Consider the following 17,313-nt stretch of genomic DNA (forward strand, 5'->3'; position numbering starts at 1 on the left):
TTGACAGAGGAACTCCTGCAGTTATCTTCTCCTGTGACCGCTCATGTTTGCAGGCGAATATATTCTCCTTCAGAGGAGCTGACATAAAAGTATTTTAAATCAAAATGGGATTTAATATCACTTGTTATTAAAATACATTTCTGGTGCCTGTTTTAAGGGTTTATTTTCTTGCCAAATAGTTTAGTGTAAAAGGAGAGAAAATAAGTAAATCTTATACTATCTAAGGTTAAAAAATTTACGTTTTGTGATCATGATGTTTGTATTGAGAAAGTATGTGTGTGTCTGTGTCTGTGTGTATAGCCTGTAACGTGTAAGGATATGGTAGAAACTATATCACCCATGCATTTCATTCTATTGCCTTCATGCTTAGTTATTTGATAAATGACTGTATCTTTTATGGCCTAATGTAAAATAATGAATCAAATTTTCCCAGTGCTGAAACTAGTCGAGGCCTTTTGGGAATACTTTTCAAACCATTAACGCATTAATGTGCTGCTACCTATGTGTCCTGAAAGGGTTACTGTAGGTTTCAAAAAGGGTCTAATTTACTAGCTAATGGTATTTTTTTCATAAGAGTCACTTGGCTTTGTGGAATCGAATTTCATCTTTCTGCTTTTGGGTTAATTCAATTGAATTTCCAGCAAACTACATTGTTTCATTCTCATTGTAGTCTGTCCCTCATCTTACAAACCATTGTGTTCCAAAAACTCATTTGTTATTTGGTTATTTGGAACTTAGAGGTACTTTTCAATAGGAAAATTAAAGCTACAAATGTTGGGTGTGTTCCCAGAATAGCCCACAGAAGCCAACTTAACCCATCATATGTCGAGTCCTCATGCTGCTATCCAACAAAACCAACATGAATAGCAGTGCCTATAAAGGTAGCGTGCTTTGCCAGATCCAAGTTGGGAGTCCCAGAGCTCATTCTTCTATAGCAGCCCTGTCAGTAGGAGTGAGAACTTTCCTGTCTTCATTCCTCCAACCTCAAAAGAAGCAAAGTGAGAACACAGCCCAGCCATAAACCATCAACAGTGACTGTGATTGTTTGGGCCAGGGGTTGGGGGTAGAATTACTCAGGGACAGGGGACTATGTAACAGAGCTTAAGCATCAAGATAGAGGCAGAGGAGAATGAAGAGTCAAAATTGTTTATAAGTTGTCAGGATGTAGTGAGGTCTTAGAATGAGGAGTAGAAAGATTGAAAACTAGGTGACTGGGTGAGTGAAGACCTGAAACTAGATTAGATTTAAAGGCTTCTGCCACCCTCTCTTCCCCTTTACAATTTCAGAGTCAGCTACAGATTCAAGTTCACCTAAGTAGGATTGCTTGGTAAAGAGCAGGCATTTCACTCACTGGAAGGCTTTGTAAGAAATAGCTCATTTTTTCTGCCATTCTTTTTGCCCCTGAGGCTCTTGCTCGGGTGGAAGGAGGGAGGCCAAGGGAGAATCTCAGGAGAGTATGGGAGCAGATTAGAGTGGTATGATAGAGGTTCTCAGGCAGAGACAAAAAAAGGATCTCAATCTTGGTGTGCCTCTGCTCCTATCTCTGTTGTTATAATGGGAAAAGTTTGAACGTCAAATGGAAGAGAAAGTGAACTTCTAGAAGGGATGTCAATAGAGGAGCCTCTCCTGCATGTCTACTAGGACAGTATCCACGTGTAATAAAGTCAAACCAAGGTGGTCTTTCTGGATTTGGCTTTTCTGACAGTTTCCTGAGAATTGTCTCAGGAGGAAAGGATGCAGTTCTCAAATGTTTCTTTGGAGGAAGCCATATACCTGTCTAAGGAAACCATTATAATCTTAGAAATGAGCTTTTGTACCAGATGTACCACATATACAAGATTCTCATAGGAGGATCCTTGATGAGCCTTTCCTTCTCCTGTCTTGAGTGCTCTTCTCCCCTCATTTAACCCAGTTAGTTCCTACACGCCCCTTAGCATGCCCATGTCATGTGCTCACGAAAACCTTTCCTGAACATGTTTCCCAGTCAGGCTAGGCCAGACCCTGAGATAGAAGCACACTCAAAGCATATTTTGCTGCTGCTTTTCATTATTTTTACTCTCTGTCACAATTTGAAGTACATAACTCATTGGGGAACTCCTTTTTAAATGGTTGTCTTCCCCTTCAAGAAACCATCTCCATCAAGACAGAGACTATGAATTAACCACTGTATCCAGTGCCTAGTTCAGTGCCTAACACTTAGTAGGTCTTTGTAAATATTTGTCATGAACTATCAAGAAGCAGAAATTTTGTATCTTAACATGTCTTTGTAGGGAGGTCACCTTTAATGCATACCTTTGACTATTAAGAAACTTAAGTAGTGCACAGAGAAGATGTAGAGAACTGTTAAATAAAATAAATTGACTTAAATGTATCATTGCTTACTATAAGGGTGGACTCTAGAAAGCCTTTATATCTCAAGAAATTTGCCTAGTTCTATGTCAAAATTGTATTAGTACCTATGAACTTTCCAAACTAGTTAATGCTGTTTTGAGTTGAATTGGCTTTAGAAATTCTAAAGTGGAGAGCTGCCCTTGGCTTGCTGCATTGAGCAGACTACAGTTCTTAGGTAGGAGGCAGGAATGGCCCTGAGGAACAGTCAGCATCTCTGCCATCCATGCACCACGGTGGTCTAGAGCAACTGAGAAAACCAGATGCCTCCATAGAACCCACAGGTGTAGACATTAACAATAGGACACTGTGGATCTTTGTGTTGATTTCAGCCCCCCACCCAAGTCATTAATTTATAGTTTATGCCCTTCACAAAGGAAATGGTTTTGCTAACAAATCTCTTATGATTTCATCTATTTGTCTTTTCCTCTTTGTGTTTTGTCTCATACAAATAATAGTTAACATAGTGACACAAACACCACTAAAATACTTCAGTATTTTTCTCAGGACTTATTCATTTTACCTGGAAGGAAATTGCCGTATAACCCATGCCATTAGAAAATTAAAAATGCAACCATTTCTGCAGCTCGTACGTCATATGCTATGTAATGAAAACGTGCCTAGCCTCCTACTCCCTTGTATTTGCCAACAGAACTTAAGCAAGTTCTGTCTGGGCTGCACTCACACTTTCTTAGTGCCAGGGAGATGATTGGATATAAATTACATAGCTTATATTTCCTAAACTACTAAAAAGAAAGGGAAAAACAGAAAAGGAAGGAAGAAAAGGAAGGAAAAAAAGAAAAGGAAGGAAGGAAGGAAGGATCTCTAAGTGTGTATCACCAGAAGCTTAGAGAGATGATATTTTAACTGTAGAAAATTCTCGAAGATTAATCTACTGTATCATGATTCTTTGAACTTCAAAGTATACCCCCAAAATATAATATGTGAACAGTTGAGTACTATTGCATATTTCAGTCAAAACTAAAAACAATAATCTGTAACTGAATATGTAACTTAGAAAATATCAATATAAATTTTAATCTAAATGATCTGTTTATTCCTTTCTCAAATAATGACTTCATTTTAGTAATATGAGAGTGTTTTATTTACTCATATAGGCATACATAAATAGATTTTAAGCATTATTTGTGATGAGGCATAAACATGAATCTTCTAATAGAAAGTGGTACCTTGGGGTAAATTTTATTAGGGAAAGATTTCACTTATGTGAGCTATCAAAGTGATCAAATTCATGGAAACAGAAGGTAGAATGGTAATTACCAGGGGCTAGGAGGATGGAGAAAAGAAGAGTTGTTTAATGTGTACATAGTTTCAGATCTGTGGGAGGAAAATGTTCTGGAGATCTGTTTACAAAAATATGAGTATACTTAACAATTCTGAACTATACACTTCCAAATGCTTAAGATGGTAAATTTTATGTTGTGTGTTTTAATCACAATTTTAAAAAAGAAAAGAAATATTCATAAGAAACTTGAATATTCTTCTAGTTTTGCAAATTATCCTTATTGTTTAGCCTCTTAATTGTATATCTTACAAAAATCTAGATTTAGAATACAAAATTATTATGTGTATTTTATCATATAAACTCATTTGAGATGTTAAATGATTTAGAAACACTATAAAATTATAGACAGTTTGTATTCACTTTTTCAAAGTTAGTTAAAACAGTGTTGATGTTTCTCTGAATATTGTCATGTTTCATAAAAACGTTAATCTTCAGTAATTTACTTTTATTAGAATAATAGAGTAAAACATTTTATTTACGATCATCAAAAGTTGGAGTGTTCTAACCAATTATTACTATTTATTGTCATTATTATTATTAGTTTGAGACAGGATTTCACTTTGTCATCCTGGCTGAAGTGCAGTGGCACAATCTGATTACTGCAATCTCTGCCTCCTGGGTGCAAGTGATCTGCTCACCTTAGCCTCCTGAGTAACTGGGACTACAGGTGCATGCCACCACACCCAAATAATTTTTGTATTTTTTGTAGAGATGGGGTTTTGCCATGTTGCCCAGGCTGGTGTTGAACTCCTGGGCTCAAGTGATCTACCCAACTCGGCCTCCCAAAGTGCTGGGATTACGAGTGTGAGCCACCACGCCTGGCCGTAACCAATTATTTTAATTAATATAAATAATCAGAGTATAACAAAATACACCAAAACTGGTTATACTATCTTTATAAAATATGTTTTATAAATCACTAACAAATAACTAATCTGGTTGGTGATAAATATGTCTGCTTTTACTTATTCCTCTCCATTTTAGTATTGTAATTTTTTAGCATTCTATACTAGACCCCATGTACAGTTGAAGTTTTCTTTTGTTTGTTTTCCCCATCAGGCTTTTAATTAAAGAATAATAAGATCTTATATTATTATATATCTTATATCACTTATATAACTAAAGAGTACATTCAACCAAACTTTAACTGAAGTTTACTTGTTTCATACTGGTGGAAATAAGCACAATGTGAATAACACCTGAGACTGTCACTGGTGGAGAGCGCTCATGAGCCCAGCCCTCCTTGGGCTTCCTTACCGGCCTCCCAGCCCCACCCTTGGCCTGTGCCATCCTTAATGTGAACTCCCATTACACCTTACCTAATCTCTCAAATGGCACCTATCAGATCTTCTCTTTTATTCTTGAGTATTCAGTTCCTCCCTTTTTTTTTTTGATCTTTCTAACTGACATGTTTACAGCCATTTAAGACACACAGCACATGTACACATGTAACGTCCCTCAAATCCATGTGCTTCTTCCATTACTTTGTCTCTTTTCTTCTTCACATATCAAAACTGATGTGTACCAATTAGTGACCGACATCCTTAATCTAGCAGACAGGTTTTAGTCTAGTTTTCTATTGTCCAGATGATGTTGCATAATCAACAATGTCAAACTTCAGGGGCAAACAATTCTGAAGTTAAATAAAGCACTGCCTAGTTCTTGTACCTGTGAGTTCGCTCCACCCTTGGGCTCTGCCCTGCTGTCTCTATTTCTTCTGGAACTCAATGGCTAGACAGGCGTGTCCTTCTCATGGGAAGAGCAGAAGCACAAGAGGGCAAGTGAAAATGGTCAGATCCTACATGCCATCAATTTTTCCTTTTTCTTTTGGCTAAAACAAGTCACTTGAACAAAATAAACTATACTCCACTGATTTTTGTGGGTGAAACTGCAAAGTCACACAGTAAAGAATGTGGATGTATGAAGAGGGGAAGAACTGGGGCCAAGAACATCATCTACCATAGTAATCTTACCTACCTTTGGAGTAGCAATGAGTACTATAGGCCTTTGCCTTCTTTAGGAAATACCCTCTTCCTGTGGCTTCCATAATGAAACATTGTCTTGATTTCCTCCCATCCCTCTGGCCCCCTTTGTTTAGTTTCCTTTGCTGGTCCAGATTTCTCAAGACCTGGTACCACCATCTCCTCATCTTTTTTTTTTTTTTTTTTTTTAAATATGGCCTCTCTACTTAGTGTTATCCATGATTCTGGAACTCATTGCCACCCAAATAAAGCTGAAGCAGAGATGCTTAAATTGTTCCCTTAGTTTCAAAACCATATATTTAATTACCTATTTTATATTTCTTCCAAGATGTTTCAAAGACACCTCAGACTCAACTTAAGCCTAAATTTAAATTTAAAACATTTATAATTATTCCCTCTTGTACCCCCAGACTTCTTCAGTGCTCCCTAGCTCAGTGAATCCTACTACATCCATTGAGTTATAGAAGCCAAAAAAAAAATAAGACTCATCCTCAACACTTCTTTTCTCATTAAGCTCTATTGATTTTATTGCCTAAATAGCCCTGGAATGTATCTGCTTCTTTCTGTCACTGTGGTTTCTCCCTAGTCTAATCCACCATTCTCTCTCACCTGTAGCATTGTATTATCTTCTGAACCTCATCTCCTTTTGCCCCCATCTGATCTGTTCTCTGCATTGGAGCCAGAAAAATCTTATTGAAAAGCACATCTAATAATGTCTCCTTCTTTTTAAAATACTTCGAGGACTTTCCTTTGAATGGATAGAGGTAAAATGCCTGACAGACCTATATGCATTTTTGTCCCTGTCTCATGCCATGCTTAACCGTATTACTTTGCAGTTCCGCAAAAAACATATCATGAGACACAGATTTTGTAGGGCATTTATTTGGAATATGAGGCCAGGAAGTAGGAGTGAGGGAATAAGGAGAATGAGGAAAAAACAAAATAACACAAGCAAAAGCCATTGTAAGAGTGTATGATTGAGTTTGCCTCTCTAGGAAACGGTGGTCTGATTTCATAGGACATCTAGAAAGTTTGCAGATTAGGACCCATAATTATATGCCTGAAGAATAAGCACCTAGTTGCATATATCCACTGACTCCCCATTGTTTGAGGGTTGCACTCACTTGTGTTTAGCTCCCCTGCATTTCAGAGCCAGACACGTGCACATCCTCCCTGTCTTTGCCTAGTTAACTCCTGTTTATTTTTCTGAACCCACCTCATTCCTGTGACAGAAAACCCCTGCCTCTAAATGAAGCAAGTTCTTCCAGTTTTCTCAAGACCACATGCCTCTACTATATACCATATATATCTTCTTTGCAGTGCTGATTGCTGTGATGAGTTTGCATTTTTTAATGATTATTTCATGAAAATCTTTCTGCCCTCTGGACTGCAAGCTTGAGAAGACCAAGGTTCATGTCAGCTTTTGATTTTCATTGCCTTACCAGCACCCAACCTAGGACCTGGTACATAAAATATGTTCAATATATTTTCAACAAATGTGTAAGTGTAGGTGTGTGTGTCTTAATATGTGTGCATGCATGTATATTTATAAAGGGAAACTTTGAATTTTTAGAGCTTAAATAGATTACTATCAATATCTAAAAAGGTTATCATTTTTAATTCAAATTTCATATTCTATTTTTACTTATTGCTTTCTTTTAGTGCTTACATAGTCGAATTATACCAGAGGCATCTGTTTAAAAAAAGTCATATGGAAAAAAAACAGAGAACTCTTGCTTTACATTATCATGATTTATCTGACAGCTTATAGTATTGGTGGCTCTTTTCTGTAGAAAGTTATCGCTAGGCAGTTGCTTTAATAAAACAGAGATTTTTGAGTTAAAATGGGTAATATCAGACCATAAAAGACAATCCTTTACAATCCTGCCTTATTCAGTAGAAGTCACATTCGTTAGTGTTGAGCAATTTGAGGACTTAGGCACTTACAAATATATATATATATCCATCCCCTAAAACACCACGTCCAAATTTTTGTTTCATGAACTGGGAACTGTGACTTGATAACAGGAAATATGTGGCAAAAATAGATGAGTGTTCAGTCTCTGGGGTTTTATGCTGATATAAAATAATAACAACCAAAATGGGAATGGAGAGGCAGATGGAAATCAACATAAATTATTTTTAATGAAGTAAAATACTTCCATAAAAGTAAGCTACCAGTTGGAAGTTATCACTATTTAATAAATGTTTTTTATATTTCTAGTTACCGTGTTGTATGCCAGATGATCCAGCATTAATTCAACAAATAATATGGTACCCTTGGCAAATAGAATGGTCCTCATGGAGATGGACATAGTCTCCACCTTCACCGGGATGGTTGTTATTGCTTTATTTAAAAATGCAGTTATTTTCTCTGAAAACATCTATACAGATCTATCATGTCCTGAGCTTTTTCTAATTTCTTGGAAGAGAAGCCAAAGTAGCATGCATCTAATTCAGTCTCAGACCTCAGCTTCCAAGAGATGTTATTAACTGTGGTGAAAGGATTAATAAAATAGTAAATGGATTATGAGATAGTTGTATCTGTGTCAATTAGTGGTTGCTGTCAATTACTAGTTGCTTATATTCACTTTCTCTCATTTAGGGAGTGTGGAGAGTAGAATATTAAATGTCTGGTGGGCACAGAGTCTCTTTCCATCTGGTAGTTGTCTTAGTTATACACGGGGCTATAAACTGAAAATGGTGTGTAACCCTTTAATTGAAGACTCTGGGGTCCTAAAATAATTTCCTCAAGAACACTCTGGCCCATAGAATAAACATTTTGAAAAATATTTTCTTTGGTTTATTGCATATTTGAAATCAGATAATATCTGTCACTCCAGGATCTATAAACTCTTGCATGTGGGATATTTTTAGGTAAAGTGATTTTTTTTTTTTTTTGAGGAATACCAAGGGGATAGTGGATTTCCATGAACTTAAGGATCACACTTTTTGTTAAGCGGAATGCCCAACTTGAACAAATTTTCTATTTTTTTGTTGTTGCTTATTGACAGATGTGCCATGAAGGTGTTTTTAAGGTCTCATGACCCTAAAAATGGCTTACGATAAGCAAAAGTAATGTTAGCTTTGTCCTGAGGCGATCTTGATTCACTTATCAGCTGAAAACAGCTGAGCAATCAAAGCACAGGTTCTTCCTTGGTGGAAGTGACAACTCTAGTTCAGAATCTTCCAATCTGAATCTAAGATCATCCTTAGAAATTAGGGTGGGTGGAGAAAGCAGAGTGATGTGTGCTGGAGCCAATACTCCATCAGAGTGGGAGAGTCCGCTCTTTCCTGTTGCTTTCCCCACTCAGGCCTTGGGCTGTTTTAGATGAGGTCACCTTAGCCATGTTCTCACCACTCCAGCTTTGGGCCATCTCTGATGAGTTCACCTCAGCCATGTTCTCATCATTCCTCCTCTGGGGCATTTCGGATGAGGTTACCATGGTGGGCACATTTCTTGCCTCATGTACTTTAGAATGCCATGTATGCTTTTAAAATCAGAGACAAGTGCCTAACAACTTCTTATTTATATGTTTTTAGGTTAGATATAAAATGACCTGAGAACTGCAGCCCTCATGAGCATTGGCTACGTGAATTTTTGATTAATAAAGTCTAGTAAATTCATTGACTATATAGCCTTATCTACCAAGAAAAGAGAACTTAATTTTTGAAAGGATTACTTAGCTTGCTTTGGAGAGGGTCAAAATTTAGTAGAAGGTGTGTCAAATGAACATTATTGCTGAAGTAAGTCTGAAAAATTCAAAACTGTTGACGGTGAGAACTGAAGTGTTTATTATATTACCCTGGGTACTTTTCTATGTCTATTTTCCTTTGGAGGAAAACATAGTTCTAAGAATCTAGGAGGCCTGTGGATGTATGAAATTAAGAGGAAATAAATATTCTATCAATAGGAAGAACTTCAAAAAAACCCAGATTATCCATATTCTGAACATAACATTTGTTATATGTGTTATACTCAATTTAGTTGCTTTAGTTTATCTGAGATTTCTGTAGCTTTCAAAACTGATCTCTTAAGATTTACTAGTAACGTGAGTTATTAAGGGGGGCAAAATTTCATTAATTCATTCTGTTTTCTAAATACTTTCCCTTATCCTTGCCTCTCTCATGCAGTCTTTCATTGTTTCTCTCCCATTTATTTTACAAGAAAATAAAAAAATCTTACTGAGACTTTTAGGCCTTATATGATTTGGCATCTCCAGTGACCAGAAACATCTCCTGTCTCACCATTGCTTACTAAACTCCGTGGCTTCCATCAGTTCCTAAATTATGTCAAGCTTTTTTTTCATATCTGAATCTTGCTTTCTGTTCCCTCTTTCTAGGTTACTTTTTATGTATGTTACTCCTTCTTCTGGTCTGAGCTTAATCATGTCCCCTCCTCAGAATAGTATTGTCTGACCACTTTTCTAAATTCAACATTTCATCTTATTTTTCTCACAGCATCTGTTTATTGTCTTCATTGCATTTGACATAATTTATGGTTTGTAAAAATGTGTTGGCTTTTCTCCTTAGGTTGTGAGCTTCATGACAGTAGGAACCTTATGTATCCTGATTATTAATTATATCCCTGGTACTAATAGTTAGTTTGACATATGGGAGGTTATCACAAAAATTATAATGTATGAATTTCAACTGTAAATTGGAAGCTTGTCAAGCCCCTTCATGGTTAGCGACTGACCTGTTTTCCTCAATCTTGATCTAATGAGGCTTTAGACTACTGCTCCTAGCTTTATGAAAACATTTCTAACAAATACAATGAGAACAAAAAAAGACAATGTTTAAATTCTGAATCTTGACAATGTTATACTCTTTTATAAGTGATATGCTTTGGCTCTGTGTCCCCACTCAGATATCACCTTAAATTGTAATAATCCCCACGTGTCAACGGTGGGACCAAGTGGAGATAATGTTTCCCCCATACTGTTCTCGTGATAGTGAGTGAGTTCTCCTGAGATCTGACGGTCTTATAAGGGGCTTCCCCTTGTCTCTTTTCTCATTCTTCTCTCTCCTGCCACCATGTGAAGAATGACATGTTTGCTTCCCTTTCCACCATGACTGTAAGTTTCCTGAGGCCTCCCCAGCCATGCAGAAGTCAATTAAACTTCTTTCCATTATAAATTACCCAATCTCAGATATTTCTTCATAGCCGCATGAGAATGGACTAATATAATGTTTATTGCAAAAGATGACATTTTTGAATTAAATATCTGAAAGAAAATAAAGGTATCTTGTAGAGTTTTGTTTCCTTCATTTGTTATCCTAACATAATAGAAATAAAGAAGTAATACAAAGTTTTAGGAAAACTTAGCAAATGAATAATACAGTTATGACTTTAAAAGGAAATCACTTTCAGTAACAGTAAATTAAAATCTTAATTATTATATTTCACTTCTCTATAGCAAATTGAAAAACAAAACAAGCACTGTGAAACAAATTAGAAATTCAGTCATAATACTCTCAAATGTACTAAGGAATTTAGAAGAGTAAATTTCATTTAGTTTCAAAAGATTAAAAAGTACAACTTTGGACAATAACGTTATTTTTCTTAGGTAGGCATTAAAGAAAATAGATCCCATATGTCTCTTTTTAAAAGACTGTATCTAGGCCCTGGCCCCGGACCCTACAGCCATCAAGATGTTGATGCCTAAGAAGAACCAGATTGCCATTTATGACTCCTTTTTAAGGAGGGAGTCACGGTGGCCAAGAAGGACATCCACATGCCTAAGCACCTGGAGCTGTCAGACAAGAATGTGTCCAACCTTCCTGTCATAAAGGCCATGCAGTCTCTCAAGTCCCGAGGCTACGTGAAGGCACAGTTTTCCTGGAGACATTTCTACTGGCATTGGGTATTGCCTGGATACCCAATGAGGGTATCCAGTATCTCCGTGATTACCTTCATCTGCCCCCGGAGATTGTGCCTGCCACTCTATGCCGTAGCCGTCCAGGGACTGGCAGGCCTCGGCCTAAAGGTCTGAAGGGTGAGTGACCTGCAAGACTCACAAGAGGGGAAGCCGACAGAGATACCTACAGACGGAGTGCTGTGCCCCCTGGTGCCGACAAGAAAGCCGAGGCTGGGACTGGGTCAGCAACTGAATTCCAGTTTAGAGGCGAATTTGGTCGTGGACATGGTCGGCCACCTCAATAAATTTGGAGAGGGTTATTTTGCATTGTATAAACTTCCAGCCAAAAAAGCTTAAAAAAAAAAAAGAAAAAATCTAAACCCTCACTGATTTCAGATTTATTAAAAAAATAAACACAGGTAATTTCCATTTTCTAGTGTCTCCTTTGCTGCGTATTTCTTTTGTTTAACCAGAAGATCACTTGTGCCACTAGATTTATAGAATATTAAGTGTTACTCACTTCAGTATTTGTAATGCCATTATCCATTTTAGGATAATTTCAACATTTGTTTATTCTGGAAAGCAGAAGTAATCTGCATTCAGATACAACGGCAATTCCATGCCCAGAATGCTTCCCTGAGCTTCACGGCTTACTAAAGCACGCAGTCCTGTATTTCCACAGCCATACTAAGTAGCTGGATTCAGGCCTGTGAATTTGGTAATGCTCAGTACATTTCAAAACGTGGACTGGGATTGAATATTTAGGTAAGATTGACTTAAAGATAATTAGTTCATATATTATAACAGATGCTTTAAAGGAGTTTGTGACTGAGCAAATCCACTGGGGGACCCATGCACTGTACAGCATTTTAATAGCTTCCCATGGAGCTGGTTTTTATCCAGCTAGGCTTTAGTGTGCTGCCATCTCCTTGTGTGGAGAGGATTTGAGTCTCACTGTGGATCCTATCATTGGAATTACTCTAAGAATATCATAGAAAATACTGAGGATCTCTTTAGGATTTCAGTATCAGAGATACTTGTTCTCATCCTTAGATAAGTACTATTAAAGTAGTTTTTATTAGGTAAACACTGCAAATCTTGAAATTGATCTTTTTTTCTCTCTTTAGGTTGGCTTCTGTAACTCTAAGAACCAAATATGGGGGCCCACTTATAATTGCAGTATTTCATGGCATGTATCTCTGTATGAATCCACCTATGCTCTCCATCTTACTCTCCTTTTTCTATCTCCTTTTTCAAGTTCATATTCAATTCATTGTATCTTGCTTAATTATATGCTTTCTGTTAAGCTGACTTGAGTGCCTTTTTGAAACGAGGTAGATTATTAATTCATTAATTACTGTATAGATTGCTTTTCTGGCTCATTGTAATTTTCAAGTCATTAGCACAACAGGAGAATTTATAAGGTATTTTTGATATGCCATTAGACATATCAAAACTAGACATTGGGAAGGTCTTACACTCTTCATATGCTTATGTACCTTATATTTGAGTTAATTTTCTTAAATAATTTCTACTACATAGGAAGCTGCTGAAAAATTTTAAGAGTATTTGATAGCATAACTAATCTAGTACAAAAATTAATTAATAATCTTGGAAAAGGCATCATTAATGTTTAGGTAGATATTCCATGCCATCATTTGCATAACAATATCACATTATGCTTTATCTTCATATTCAAAGAGTTTTCAACATACAAAGAGATTCTATTATAAAGGTGTATTTATAAGTTAGTCATTTAGAATGCAGAGTTCATTTTCATGAACAATCAAGTTTCTAAATGACAGCTAGGTTAGCCCATAAAACCTGTTTTGCCCATAGTATAGAAGAAATAATTTTAATTTACAGTGACAAATTACAGAAAATATTATTTTACATCTTAAAATAGAAATAAAAGCACAAAAGTTACCTTATTTTAATTTTGAAGGCTAAGACAAAAATGGTATAATTAGGAAATCAGGTTGTAGATACGCAGGTTCATGTAGATGCTGGAGAGAAATTCTGAGTATCTTTAAAGGGAGGAGGATTTACTGTACTGTGTGATTTCACTCCACTATATATTAGTTGTCCCTTCTTTTTATAAATATGTCATTAATGGTAGGTGCTTTTCTGATTATCAAGGAGGATTAAGTTCCCTTTCAACTTAAAAATTAAATGAGTAACAGAGGAGAGGAGCAGCAAAAGACAGAGTAAGTGAATTGGTATTCCTGAGATAAACAGATGGGAGCTGGAGCAGAGGCATCTGAGTAAGGGAAGTGCTTACTTGGGCATTGGACATGGGAGAGATTTTCTGAGGTGGCTCTAAATGAGCCATAAACTGCTGAAATCATGAGGGTAGAGAGGATTCATGTGTTGCACAGAACTCCCAAGGGGAAAATAACTGCAGATGAAGGGATATGGATCACACAGGTCCCCACGTTTCCTGTCGGGCTGGGGGCAGGGTGGAGTGAGGGCAGGGAGGGATCCCGCGTAGATGGCAAGTTCTTTATTTCCAGGTGGTGGCAAGCTGGGTGTTTGCAATCTTGGAAGTGCTTATACTTATAAAACTTTCACTTACTCTGGGGGTATCTGATACTATAAGCATACAGAAATGATGCAGAATTTTATTTTAAGTATAAAGTTCTGAGCCTGGGGCCAGGTACATAGCAAAGTATTAATTAATTTTAGTTCTTATTATTTTTTGGCATTTAATACAATTGTCAGTGGAAGTTATTAATACTCACTATTTATTATTACTGAACACAGTCCTCTAAATCATGAGTTAAGTAAATCTAAAACAAAATACAGAGTACTGTTTCTCCATCACTCTGCCCCAGCTCCATTTAGGACCTTGTTCCCTAACATGCACCATCCACCAGGCCTTTTGGTTCTTTTTAACCTTTCAGTTTCCCTTCCTTCACATTATTCTGAGTTATCTGCTATCCCTCCCAGAAAGTGAACATATGCCCTTTAATTACTCTGCCTCCATTCAACGTTTTGAACCTTTCCTCTTCTTCCCTTTACCAGCCAACAACTACAAACTTAGGTCTCCACTTATTATTGTCACATTTTTACTAGCAATTTACAACCTCAGCTGTTCAAAATCGAGCTCTGATTCGTCAACGTTACTGAAACTGCTATTATGGAAGTGACCAAAACTCTCCTTTGTGCAGAATTTAATAGTCTTTTCTCTGTTCTTGTTCTCTTTGATTTTTTTGCAGTATTGCAGTATCGAGGCTGTTAGCCACCTTCTTCTGGAGCTCCTCCTCATTGTTTCTCTGAGACCTCCTCATCGCACAGCTCAGTCTATTGAAATCTTGCCCTTTCAGGTTCCATCTTAGATGCCTCCTCCTTATTGGACCCTTCCTGATTCTCCCAGCTGCCCTCAATACCATTTTGTCTTTGCCTTTATTGGAAAGTCTGTTTTCATCTTTGATGTATAGATATTTGGGTATTGTTAAGATCTCTGCTCTGGATCCTGAGAATGAGGTTCTTGGGAATAGGAAATTGCCTTACATTTACTTACTGAGTAAATTCCCAATCAACAGTTGCTGAGGACTGGCTTTCTTTCTCCATGCAACCTCCTGAAACATTGCCATTGCTGTACATTATTAATATTTGAGTCACGATATGTATATCTGAGGTTTAAAAGCTGACGAATTGCTCATTTGATTGCCAGCATCATACCCCGACTGGTGAGTGTGCTCCATTTTTGGTGAACACAGAATTTTATACATTTATTTCAGTGAGTTTACTGCCCCTTCCTTCAAAGTAGTTCTCACCTAAACTTGTTTTTTATTCCCAAGATCCTTATTATGAAATAGCTGTTTCAGCTCACTGGTATGCGAGAGCAAGTCTAATAGCACTGAATCCTGATGCTGGTTCTGTGTTCCAGCCCTCACTGGTTCCTCTCCTGGGGTGCTTTTTCTCTGACTGCTTTTTTAAGGCCACCAATCTGAAATGCAGTTTCCATTTGACAGAGCTGTAGATGAGCTTACTCTGAAAACACACTACTTGCCCTTGGGTCTAAGGTGCTCATTTGTAGTCCCCGCACCTAAACCTAGGAGCTCCTTACTTTGCAATCTGCAGGCGCTCAGCCTATTGCATATTGGAAAGAAATGTTGTCAACAATGAAAACAAGTCAGTAAATACTTAGGCGTTTTCTCACTAGTAAATTGCTGCAATCTGAATCATCACCATGTTCTCCCAATTCTTTTCCCATTCCATACTAGGTAGATTTACGTGACATCCCTGAATATGGCTTCTGCTGGTGGCTGCTACCTGAGGTCTGTTCTCCTGCCACCCTCTCTGCTCAGGGCCTCAGCTGGTTCACATGGCCTCCTGCTGGTGAGGCTGATCACTTCCTTGCCTGGGACCCTTATTAACTCTGCAAGGTATCCACAGCCTTCCCCAAGAGAGATTGGCAGTCACTTTTATGCCCGCCAGGGTCTGTGTCATGCTTTCAGCACAACCCTCCACTTATTCCATCATGTAGCATATTAGGGATTCCCTCCTCTCGAACTTATCTCCTCTCAAGTGTCTGTACAAGCTTAGAAGACTTACTCAGGAGTGGGGTCATGGTGTCTCTTCACTGAGTGACAGATTCTTCCTTCTCAGCTCCTTTGAAATAGATAAGAGCTAGTAGTACTGACTCAATTTATAAGATGGCAAAAACTAAGTAAATAAAACCATGCCAAATCAAAAACAAAAACAAAACCCACCTACCCTGATGTCTTTTAAAAAAGTCTTTTGATCATAGGATTGGACATTCTCTCACTTACTTACTGAGCATTTATTTCTCAGGTGTCTACTTAGGGTAAACTCCGCAAAAGTTCCTGGTAATGCTTCGCCTATGTCAGTGTGGAACTTGGCCTATTAAATGACAGACAGACAGGCCAGGTGCAGTGGCTCATGCCTGTAATCCTGGCACTTTGGGAGGCTGAGGTGGGTGGATTGCTTGAGGCCAGGAGTTTGAGACCAGCCTGGGCAACATGACGAAACTCTGTCTCTACTGAAAATGCAAAAATTAGCCAGATGTGGCTGTGGGCATCTGTAGTCCCAGCTACTGGGAGGCTGAGGCACAAAAACTGCTTGAACCCAGGAGTTAGAGGTTGCGGTGAACTGAGATTGTGCCACTGCACTCCAGCATGGGAGACAGAGCAAGACTCCGTCTCAAAAAACAAACAAACAAACAAAAAACATAAATGACAGACAGGTAAGCTAAGCACAGAACAATGTCAGAGTGCAGTTACCACCGAGAGCAGGAAAATAACAGAGAACAGAGAAAGGGGGAAATGAGCTTCACAGGATGGGGTTAGGACCAAAGAAAGTAATCCAGGAAGTGGATGTTAAGGAATGAATGAAAATGCAGGGAAAAGGATGTAAAGGAGATCTTTGTGATATTTATGCAAGTCTTCTGTATTTTCAAAACTCCTTCTAAATAAAAAGTTACCACCTCACTAGGCCAATAAAGAGGAAGCTAAGAGAAAGGTATTCACAACATACAGTATGCAAAAAAACTTGTCGCTCATTTGGTGTTACTAGACCTTCAGAGTCACGGGGAAACTCTGGAGACAAAGCTGGTGTACATGCAGTTGAATCTGGATGGATTTGGATTTCTAAAAGGGAAAGACAGAAGAGTTCTAATTAGTGGAATGGAATGATGTGATTTTCTTTTTAGAAAAGTTTCTCTCTGTGACTTTGTGGAAAATAGGTAAGAGGTCAGGGATGCATGTGAAGGGACCGTGATCTAGGTGAAAAGTGATGGAAATCTGTATCA

The 17,313-nt window shown here is 37.7% G+C and overlaps 1 protein-coding gene and 1 pseudogene across 8 annotated transcripts in view; both read left to right on the forward strand.

Moving 5' to 3' along the window:
* Nucleotides 1-17,313, forward strand: part of MACROD2 (mono-ADP ribosylhydrolase 2) — a 2,054,393-nt gene that overhangs the window by 751,484 nt on the left and 1,285,596 nt on the right. The window lies entirely within an intron of this gene.
* On the forward strand, nt 7,992-12,983 carry LOC100990573 (small ribosomal subunit protein eS10-like; annotated as a pseudogene).

Source organism: Pan paniscus, chromosome 21, assembly GCF_029289425.2.
Source record: "Pan paniscus chromosome 21, NHGRI_mPanPan1-v2.0_pri, whole genome shotgun sequence".
Classification (NCBI taxonomy): domain Eukaryota; kingdom Metazoa; phylum Chordata; class Mammalia; order Primates; family Hominidae; genus Pan; species Pan paniscus.